General features: G+C 50.9%; 1 long non-coding RNA gene across 1 annotated transcript; it reads left to right on the plus strand.

Moving 5' to 3' along the window:
- The first annotated feature begins 1,298 nt into the window (after positions 1 to 1,298).
- LOC129023284 (uncharacterized) lies at positions 1,299 to 3,383 on the plus strand. The gene is made up of 3 exons (XR_008496753.2): positions 1,299 to 1,352; positions 2,471 to 2,563; positions 3,302 to 3,383. It is a non-coding gene; the product is annotated as an uncharacterized LOC129023284 (long non-coding RNA).
- Positions 3,384 to 9,679: the final 6,296 nt, after the last annotated feature.

A 9,679-nucleotide genomic window follows, 5' to 3' on the forward strand; every position in this document is an offset into this window, starting at 1 on the left:
ACAGGGGTTCACCCCATGGGCTCAAAGCCACATCCTCCTTTCCTCCCGAGGCAGAGGTCTCCCTGCTGTGAACAGGTCAGGCTGCTTCGGGAAAAGTCACCGTTCTTAGGATGCGCCCTTTTCTCTCCTAGCATCAGAGAAAGGATGTGCCCTTTCTCTCCTGCTGTAACGCAGGGCTGTCCAATCTTTGGGCTTCCCTCGGCCACATTGGAAGAAGAAGAAGAATTGTCTTGAGCCACACATAAAATATACTCTAACACTAGCAATAGCAAAAAAAAAAAAAAAAAAAAATCATAGAAGAACTCACACTGTTTAAAGAAAGTTTACAAATTTGTATTGGGCTGCATTCAAAGGCATCCTGGGCAGCATGCACTGGGCAGGTGGGTTGGACAAGCTTGCTGTAACTCTGTGTGTTTAACAAGAAGCCTTAGAGGCTTGTAAAGACAGCCAACCACACGCAGCATCTGGAAAGCCTCGAAGTTCTCAGGGTCTGCGGCTTCCAGCAGCCCTTGAGGGGCTACGCATGGACTTCGTTTCTGGATTTTGGGGAAGGTTGCGGCGTGCTGAAGTCCTCTGGCTTTCCCAGTGCTGGGCTGGAAGGGCCATGAGCTGGTCACGGCTTCAGCCCAGGGTGACTTGAAGGTCTTTGGGGGTTTGGCCCAACTCCAGCACAAAGCTGTTCAAGGCCCACGCCAAGAGGAGGCGGTCTCTGCAGACAAGGGCGGGCTCTCGGCTCCTTGAAGACAGGCAGGTGCACAGCCGTCCAAGGCAGGGGAGACCTGTGGAGGACACAGCCTCTTTGGTGCCAAGCAGGTGCTCAACTCAGGCCTGAGCTGAGTCACCCAGGTCTTGAGACAGAAGCATCTGCATCAGGTGTGTGAGCTCCAAGGCCCGTGCGTTTCAAGCTCTTTCACTTAACGTCCAAATCACTGTTTGCCCCCAGTGACCTCTGCCTTAGCATCTCACATCAGAGGCATAACACGGGCAGATCATTAAGTCAGTCACCAAAGCTAACAGCTGACATTTGCACTAATTGTAATTAAAAATTAGCATAGAAATGTGCTTTTAGGAGATTAAAATTATTGGTAGGTTCTGACCTGCATGCATCACCCTAAGTGATGGGCGACAAACGAACGTCACATTAAATAAAGTACATCTAATGTGCTTTTGAGGGAGAAAAGATGCAAATTCATTGATTTTCCTTTCTCCTTGATTTACAAATACGCTTTCTGCATAGACAAACACCACGCGCACTGGGACCGTTGGCACTTCCCGCTCTTTTCGGGGCTTCTGGAGGCTGCGTCTTCATCAATTCCGTACAGGTCCACGACCTCTAATAACAGCTTTGTATCGTAAGTACTTTCTATACTCTGGAAATTGCATTACATATTAGAAATATTATCTCCATGCAGCAAACTATCAGTTAATGATTAGTTGAGTGGTAAAACGCATGTCAGGGAGAGGATGCAAATTTCATGGAGCAATTACAGCCTGGGGTTGTGTTTGCATTCGGAGCAGTATTTACGTCGCAGGCATGGGATCTGGAGAGCTGCTGGCAAAGACAAAGCGAGAGGAAGGCAGAGGTGTCACTGGGGGCCCTCGGCAGCCGCGATTGCAGGGTTTCTCGCCTCCTTCCTCCCAGGGTTCTCAGGTGGGGCAGGGGCTTGGGGCCTGAGGTCTCCCTGGAGAGATGGAGGGCAGTGGCCGGCTCCAGTTTGCTGGCATAATGATGAGATGTGCCCTATGTGGCCCCATGCCAGCCGTCTGTGGGGGCTCAGTTCACTCATTCAACAATCACGCAGGCAGCGCCTCTGACAGGCTCCCCAGAGAAGGGAGTGAGAGTCAGGGCCTGGACTCTCACAGCATCTGGGGGTGAGGGGGAGGCCGGAACCAGCAAGGGAGGGACAAATAAAGGCCAGAGTGAAGCTTCATGCTATAAAAAACACAAAGCAGATGGGGATCGGGCACAGCCGGGCAGCTGGCCTAATTGCTGCAATCACGGAAGGCCTCTCTGAGGAGGTGATGGTTTAGAAAAGTCCAGAAGGAAACGGTGGAGTGAGTCACGTGGGGTGGGTGAGAGGAAAGAATCGAAGGAGGCAGGCAGGGCAGGTGGGAGGAGAGAATCCTGAACAGAAAAGACTTCAGGCATTGAGCCTGAGGCTTTGGAGGGCTTGCTGTTTTTGGAGGGGTGCGAGAAGCCCAGCCCGGCTGGAGGGGAGTGAGCAGGGAGGAGGGTCCTGGGACTGCACTGCACGGATGCTGGGCCTCTCTCAGTGAGATGAAGGCACTGGAGAGTCCTGAGTAGGGGAGGTCACGCTCGGCCCCAGGTTTCCTCCCAGTTTCTGTGCAGAAAATCCAGAGACCAATGCAGAAAATGGGCAGCAGACAGCAGCCGGGAGGACAGCACTTTGAGAAGCGCTGGATTCCGGGCATGTCTGGAAATTTGGTCAAGTGGGCAGCTTTTCCGTAGGCTGGCGACAGGTCTCAGGAGAGAGAGAACTCCATGGTGCCGCCACACTGGGTCTAGCTGCTGTGCATGCAACGGCGGGAAGATCGTGCGCAGGTGAGTTGAGATCCAGCTGCCTTTAGGTGTCCAGGTGGAGCTGATGGGGTTGAATCCCCCAGTCTCTCCCCGCTTTGGTGGTCTTTGGGCCGTTGCTTTTGCTTTTGGATTCCAGGGCCCCCTCATGATTCATCAGAGATGTTTCCACCTAACTGGGCCGTGCAACCTCAGGTCTGAAGAGCTCAGCCCCCACCAGGCTAAGGCCAGTGTCCCGTGACCTAGGCCTGTCCCTGCCACGCCCTTGCTGTCCCTCCCAGCTCCTTGTGTCCTCCCCGTCTCCTCTGCTTGCTCCTCCTCCCGGGGGACGCCAGGCTCCACTGTCGGGGCTCTCCTCTCCAAGCTCTGGCGCTGATGACCCCACACTCCTGCCTCCAGACCTGACCTTCCCAGAAGTCCCAGGAGCCTCCCACCAATAGCTCATGCTGTCCCTCCCTTCTCTCCATCACAGGCCTCCTTCCATGCTGGGGTCCTGACTCACTGTCCTAGGCCCCTTGTCTCCCTGGCCCTTGCAGAAGGTGCTCCCTGTCCCCATAGCCTGTGCAGTGTGCGCTCTCCAGGACAAGGGCAGCGGCTCCTCCCAGGAGGCCGCCTGGCTCCTGAGCAACCGAGACCGACCAGGGCCTGGGTCTGGCTGCACCACGACTGTCCCGTTGACCAGGTTTCCATGCAGGCAGCAGCTCTGCCCACCTGGCTTCCCAGCACCTGACACAGCCAGTGTTCAGCGAGCTTTTGTTGCAGGAAGGACAGAGTCTGGGCTGTGGAACTGCAGGACCTGCCATCAGGCTGACCCACATCCTGAGATGGGAGGTTGGACCCGGAAGCTGGGACCCAGGCTGGCTGGGACACCTGTTGCTCACTCACTAAGGAGGAGCCCCGGCCAGGTACAGTGGCTCACACCTATAATCCCAGCACTTTGAGAGGCCGAGGCGAGCAGATTGCCTGAGCTCATGAGTTCAAGACCAGCCTGGGCAACACAGTGAAACCCCCGTCTGTACTGAAATACAAAAAATTAGCCAGGCGTGGTGGCACCCGCTTGTAATCCCAGCTACTCGGGAGGCTGAGGCAGGAGAATCGCTTGAACCCGGGAGGCAGAGGTTGCAGTGAGCTGAGATTGCGCCACTGCACTCCAGCCTGGGCGACAGAGTGAGACTGCGTCTCAAAAAAAAAAGGAGGCCCGGCTCTAGGACCACCAAGTCCCCTTGAACTCAAAATTCTATGTGCTTAGGAGTCTGTTAGCGAATCACGGCGTATTTCATGATTATTTTAAAGCTGACCGCCAGTGCGATCCCTGGGTTTCCGGCTTCTCAGCCTGCACCTACGGTTTCTACCCAGCGAGAACCAGGCTGGCTCTGAGCCCAAACTCCCGGTGATTAATGGATAAACAATCATATTCCCTAGAATTGGGTCTTGAGGTCAAAGAAAGGGATGGGGATGGGGTCGCTGGGGAAAGGTTTGTGCAGGCAGGTTTATTAACCCTTTGATGACCTCAGAAATTTCTTCTTCTGAATGGCTGCCCCTGTGAGCCCGCAGGCCGTGGAAACTGGCAGTGTTTATGGAGACTGTAAAGGCAGGGGATCCTGAGAAGGAACAAAGGGTCTCTGGCCCGCTTGCCTTCGCCGCAGTGATTTCACCCATTCTTTTTGGTGGTTGGAAGAACACTGACTGTTGTTTTTCGGAGTCTGAGTGAATCATTTACTGCAGAGTGAAAAACTGCCCTCTGAGTGCCTCTAAGAACACGGAGGAATTAGAAGGGTAGATTTGTTTTCCTTAATAGCTGTCTTTGTTTTTCCTGGAGGTGTCCTGGGAGAGCCAGATCTTGGCACCATGCAGCTTCAGGCGGAGGCGGGTGTGGGGTTTGCCTTCTCGTTCACCTGCTGTCTGCTCCATTGAAAGCTCCCGCCCGTAGGAGGTGGCTTAACCTGTGTGGCCTTGCTCAGCCCGAGGGGCTGTCTGACCCTGCACTGCCCTCGGATCTCGGGGACCTCAGCCCTCGTCCCATCAGCCCACCGCCCGTCACGGCCTGTCACTGTGGGTCTTGGCTGCTTTCCTCTTCCCTTTGGACTTGCCAGCAGACATCGGAGTTGGAAGGAGGCCCCTGGCAGGCGGGGTGGCGGCTCCTTCTGTCCCTTGCAGCCTCTCCCTGCCCCTGCACTGGCTGTGGCCTGGCCCTGACACTCGGACACCCTTGGGGTTGGGGGCCCTGCCCTGGGGAGAGCACTGGAGACTCTGCTCCAAGAGGGAACGGGTCTCACCAGCGAGTTCAGCCAAGGGGGGCACCAAATAGAAGGGTAAGAGGTGAGCTGTTGGCTGGAGTCCAAGCCCCGTTGCATCCCAGGCTCCGTGAAGTGAGGATCCCCAGGACATAGGTGGCCTGGATAAGGTGCCTGGCACCCCATTGGGCACACAGAGGGCAAGGAATGAGAGCTTTGGGAGTTGAGGACAGAATCCTGGGGTCAGGGGGCATTGCCAGAGGATGATGTCATCATTTCGAATCAAAGTCCCTGGAGGAAAGTGGTCCCCACTGGAACCCACCTGGAAACCTAATGCCCTCCTCTGTGGGTGATTGCGGCTCTGAGCATGGGCCCCCTGAGCCTCCAGATGCACCCGAGCTTGCATTCTGGAAGGGTCAGGGTGCCCACAGCCCAGCCAGGCCTCGGGGATCCATACCAGGCCCCAGACAGGCTTCCTTATACACCCACCTCATCCCCAGGCCCCAGGCCCCTCAGAGCATGGTGCCGTACTTCTGAAATGCAACCTGCTTGTCTTCAGCTGGGCTCTGTGGGGGTGCGTGAAAGCACCAGGTTATCTTGGTGGAACTGAAGAGTGGCCCAGCCCCAGGCCCCGGGTGGGGAGGCAGCTGTGGGGATGGGGCCCACTCTGGGCTCCTGTGGTATCCGTGATGGTGCTCACGTGGGGTGATGGGGCCTCATGTCACACTGTATCGGGACCCATGCTGGAGGCACGAGGGAGGTCAGAGTTGGGATGTCAGGGATGAAGGTCACTCAGTCCCAAGACATCCTTGCTTTAAAAGTCACCACTGGACTTGCCAAACTCAGTGACTCATTCATCAAATTATGAAACCCTGGCTTTATGGTGGGTACTGAGTTGGGTGCTAAAAATACAGACATGGATAAAATACAGTCTGACACACTGGGGATGTGAATTCCAGTGTCTCATATAGTAGACAGACCCAGAAACAAGCAGTTGAAGACCATGGGGCAAATGTATGAACTGGGAAGCAATGATAGGCATCATGGAAAGACTCACTGCCATTGAACACAGAACGTGCTTTGTTTATTCACACTCTTGGCTTCTCAGTTCTTTGTTGTCATTATGGCATCCAGTAGGTGCTCAGCAGCTGTGTCTCCTTTGGACAATAGAACTCCATGTGGGTGATTCATTCCCCCGTCCACACCCTCCTTTCCAGGGACTATCCTGGTAATGGAACCTCTGCTGGGAGGAAGCGTGGCCAGCCATGGGCTCGAAGGGATCATGGGAAGCTTCCATTTATTGCAATGGAATTAGATATACTATCCATCAAAAACACTTAGAAAAGATAAAGACATTAAATATTTTTAAAAATGCACAGCTAACCTCCAAATGAAGTAAAAGAAATCCCCAAGGGCCAAAAATGAAGAGGAACCCGGAAGCAGAAGTTCTGGGGCTTCCATGGGAGCTGGGATGGCTTGAAAGCTGCTTGCCAGCCTCAGTCACCAAGGGGCCTGGTTTTCAAAGACTTCAAGGAAACAGAAGGAAAGGGTTAGTGTGTGGCATGATGGGGTGGGGGTTAGTGCGTGGCATGGTGGGGTGGGGGTTAGCGTGTGGCATGGTGGGGTGGGGGTTAGTGTGTGGCATGGTGGGGTAGGGGGTTAGTGCGTGGCATGGTGGGGTAGGGGGTTAGTGTGTGGCATGGTGTGATGGGGGTTAGTGCGTGGCATGGTGGGGTAGGGGGTTAGTGTGTGGCATGGTTGGGATAGGTGCCCCTTTATACAGACTCCTGCATAAATAAATAAGAAGGTGTCTTGTCAGGGGGCCCCCACCCCTGGGAGTGTCTGAGTGTCGAGGCCATGGCCAAAGCCAGTGCAAGGGCCAGAAGATGCTTCAAGGGACAGATGGAGCCATCACCTCCGCTTGCCCAGGGGCCTGTTCCCAACTCCGAAGTCAGCAGGCAGGTTCAGAGGGAACACGAAAGAAGCCAAGACGGGTGATGGGCTGATGGGATGAGGGCTGAGGTCCTGGGAAGGGAGGCCCGAGGGCAGTACAGAGTCAGACAACACCTCCAGCTGAGCAAGGCAGTCAAGTTAAGCCACCTACCGCGGGCCATCCCAATGGAGGAGAAGACAAACCTGGCACCCACCTCTGCCTTATGCTGTATGGAGCCGAGATCTGTCTCTCCCAGGACACCTCCAGGTGCCCCTCAAAGGGGCATTGCATGAGTGAGAGGCTCAAAGGGAAAAACATCACCCAAGGGCAGAGGGAAATGACGGCCACAGGCACGTACCATCATCTTCTGAGTTTTAAATGCACACTACTTGCAGATTTTGTGAAACCAAAATGACAAGGAATTAGGTTAAAGTGCTTCAGATTCTTAATGCTCTGGGCCACCCCACAGAAACAAAGACAAGAGCCCCCAGCAGGACACAGCCTCATCCCGGGGCTGGTGGATTCTCACAGCCCAATCCCCACTGAACATGAGCTCACAATCTCAAATCACAAAACTCACAAGGACACATGCCATCCTGAGCACCAGGAGGAAGAACAGACAGCAGAAGCTGACCACCAAGACGCTGGACACATGAAGTATGAAAGGCTGAATATAAAATGTTTTCAATATTTAGTAAAATAAAAGAGGATTTAGAAACATAACCACATATCAGTAAAACATTTTTAAAAAATCCCACAAGAATGACTGAAAAATAAAGACATGAAATCTTAAGAAGTGGAAAAATAATCATACATTTTTTTTTTCTTTTTGGAACAGAATCTCAGTGTCACCCAGGCTGGAGTGTGTTGGCCCAATCTTGGCTCACTGCAGCCTCCGCCTTTTGGGCTCAAACAATCCTCCCACCTCAGCTTCCCAATTAGCTGACACTACAGGTGCACACCACTACACCTGTCTAACTTTTTGTGTTTTTTGTAGAGAGGGTGTCTTGCTATGTTGTCCAGGCTTGTCTCAAGCTCCTGGGCTTAAGTGATCCTCCTGCCTCAGCCTCCCAAAGTGCTGGGATTACAGGCTCAAGCCATCTTACCTGGCCCTATTTATTTCTAAAGAAAGAGAATTGTCAAAAATGGAAGCTACAGCTGAGTAAATTTCCTGGTAGAAGCAGGAGAAAACATGAAGAACAAATCCAACAGTGCACCACAGTTCAATTGTAGTTCCAGAAGAAGAGATGGGAGAAGATTGGGCACAGGCAATGGCCATGAGATAAGTGCTAGAAATGTTCTAAAATTGGTGAAAGACACGAATCCTCATATTCAGAAAGTGTTATAAATACCAGGGTATAAGGACTCCATACTGAGATACATAATAGAAAATCAATCTGAAGGACACCAAAGTCAAACAAAAAGAACTTTAAAAGTAGCCAGAGAAAAAAAGACATATTGTCTGCAAACGAAGGCCAAGTATTTTGATAACAGAATCCTTAGCAGAAGAATAGACAACAGAACCACAGCTCCGAAGGACTGAAGAACGAAACTGGTGAACTCATGATTTTACAGCTAGTAATCAAAATATAAGGAAGAATACAAATATTTTCAGTCAAAAGCAGCTCATTTATTATTAAAATTTTCTGGTAAATGATTTTCTAAAGCAGAGATTAGCAAACTTTTCCTATAAAAAACAGGTAGTAGACACCTTTAGGCTTTGCAGACCACATACAGTCTTTGTCACCAATGACTTGTTGTTATTGATACACCCTTTTAAAAATGAAAAAGCTGAACAACAGAGATGTAAAATTCATTTTTTGCCCAGAGACCATAAAAAATAATGCTGTAGGCCAGGCGCAGTGGCTCATGCCTGTAATCCCAGCACTTTGGGAGGCTGAGGCGGGTGGATCATTTGAGGTCAGGAGTTCGAGATCAGCCTGGCCAACATGTTGAAACCCTTTCTCTATTGTCTATGAAAAATACTAAAATTAGCTGGGCGTGGTGGCAGCTACTTGGGAGTCCCAGCTACTTGGGAGGCTGAGACAGGAGAATAGCTTGAACCCAGGAGGTGGAGGTTGCGGTGAGCTGAGATCGCACCACTGTATTCCAGCCTGGGTGATGGAGCAATGCTCCATCTTAAAAAACAAAAACAAACAAACAAAAAACAAAACAAAACAAAAACCACACTGCAAATCGGATTTGGCCCATGGGCTGAAGTTTTTTGACCTCTGTCAGAAACAGTGATCTTCAAATAAACAAACAAACAAACAAAATGCAAAATAGTGTTGATTTGCAGGAAGAAAGATAATTGCCAAGGACTGGGTAACAACTACTTTTGCGAATTCAGGTGAGTTTCCATTCAACAAAACTCACTGTCACAAAAACTATTAAAATCTGAAATCACATTAGCAACAATTTATATTTAGTAATTTAATCATAAATCAATTTTAATTTTTAAATCATAGTCATCTAAAAGGATATAATAATGATTCAATAATAAATAAAATCATATGATTATTGATCCCTAATGTGTTTTTTGGCATGATCTGGCCATGGACTGTCATGTGACAAAACACCTGAGCACTTTGTGGTTTCAGACACCCACAGTCATTTTGTGAATTCCCGTGGGTGACGGGGCTCAGCTGCGCGGTTGTTGCACAGGTTGTGACTCAGATGGGGATGAGGCTGATGTCACCTTGGAGGCTTCCTCATCACACATCTGATGTTGGATGTTGGTCACTGGGGCTGTCAGCCATACCCCTCCCTGTGGCTTTCTCTGTGACCTGGGCTTCTGCACAGTGAAGTCACTGGATTCTAATAACGAGTGCCTCAAAAACAAATGACCCCTGCAAAAACATACATCGCAGTTACTTTGTGTGGGGTTTTTTTTTTTGTTTTTGCTTTCTCAATTTTATTGAAAATTTTATAAATTTAATTGCAGTAAAATACACATAGCCTAAGATTTACCAT

The sequence above is a fragment of the Pongo pygmaeus genome, chromosome 23, assembly GCF_028885625.2.
Source record: "Pongo pygmaeus isolate AG05252 chromosome 23, NHGRI_mPonPyg2-v2.0_pri, whole genome shotgun sequence".
NCBI lineage: Eukaryota > Metazoa > Chordata > Mammalia > Primates > Hominidae > Pongo > Pongo pygmaeus.